A 1,201-nucleotide genomic window follows, 5' to 3' on the forward strand; every position below is an offset into this window, starting at 1 on the left:
ACTGAGGTAGGAAATTTCCACTGGGAAGGATGAGTAGACCAGCCTGGAGCAGCTAGAACAGAAGATACTTCATGAAAGAGAGACCAGCAGGAAAAATGCAAAACAATAATGGCAGCCTGATTGATTACTACAAGAACAAGTAAGCTATTCACCCAGAAGCCATCAAGGCAAGTGGTCGGGACCCCACAGAGCAAACCCCCTTCCAAGACTGAGACTCAAGGGGAATACATGAGCAGGCATATGGTCTGGCTGATGACCACATTTCGCTGGTCACCGATAAGGGGAAGGGGAAAAAACAGCAATGAAGTTGCGAGCTAAGCCCGACCACAGACCACACTCAATAAACCCTTGTGAACCTGGGTGGAGAACTGGATGGCCAGCAATATGACAAGACCTGGGGACTCCTGGGCCCAGAGGCAGTGACATGGCCACAGAGGACTAGAGCAGAGTGAAGCGTCCAGCTGATATGAAGTGAGGAGAGATACACTAGAACACCCACACTTGCAGATAGTACCCACTTGACCTGGCTTCGATGGCTGGATGATCAGAATTCAACTAGAAGAAGAAAGAAGAAGGTGGGGGGGAGGGGAGTGTAGCCTGCTACAATTTGATGAACTTTACCTATACTTATGAATGTTGTTGTTGTTAAGTGCCATCGAGTCGATTCCGACCCATAGCGACCCAGTATAGGGTTTCCAAGGAGCAGGTGGTGAGCTTGAACCACCGACCTTGCAGTTCAAATCCTTTGCAGTCTGACGTATTAACCCACAGTGCCACACCAGGTCTCCAAGTGCTTATCCTACAGCACCACAAAATGTTTGAAGTGCTTGTGACCCAACAAGGGGTCTGGATACCTTGATAATAGTGTAATAGGGTACGCAGCACCATGTGGGGTTAGGTGCCCGAGTCGGTTCTGAGTCACAGCAACCCTACGCACAACAGAACACTTCGAGTACCATACCGTGCTCACAGTCCTCATGTTTGAATCCATGTCACTGGGTCAACCCATCTCATGGGGGTCTTCTTTTTCCCTGACCATCCACTGTATCAAGCATGATGTTCCTTCTCCAGGGACTGGTCCCTTCTGATAATATGTCCAAAGTATGACAGAAGTCTTGTCTTCCTGCCTTCTATGGAGCATTTTGACTGTACTTCTTCAAAGACAGGTTTGTTCTTTTGGCATTCCATGGTACTTTCTTTT

This window comes from Chrysochloris asiatica, unplaced genomic scaffold (genome assembly GCF_000296735.1).
Source record: "Chrysochloris asiatica unplaced genomic scaffold, ChrAsi1.0 scaffold00116, whole genome shotgun sequence".
Taxonomy (NCBI): domain Eukaryota; kingdom Metazoa; phylum Chordata; class Mammalia; order Afrosoricida; family Chrysochloridae; genus Chrysochloris; species Chrysochloris asiatica.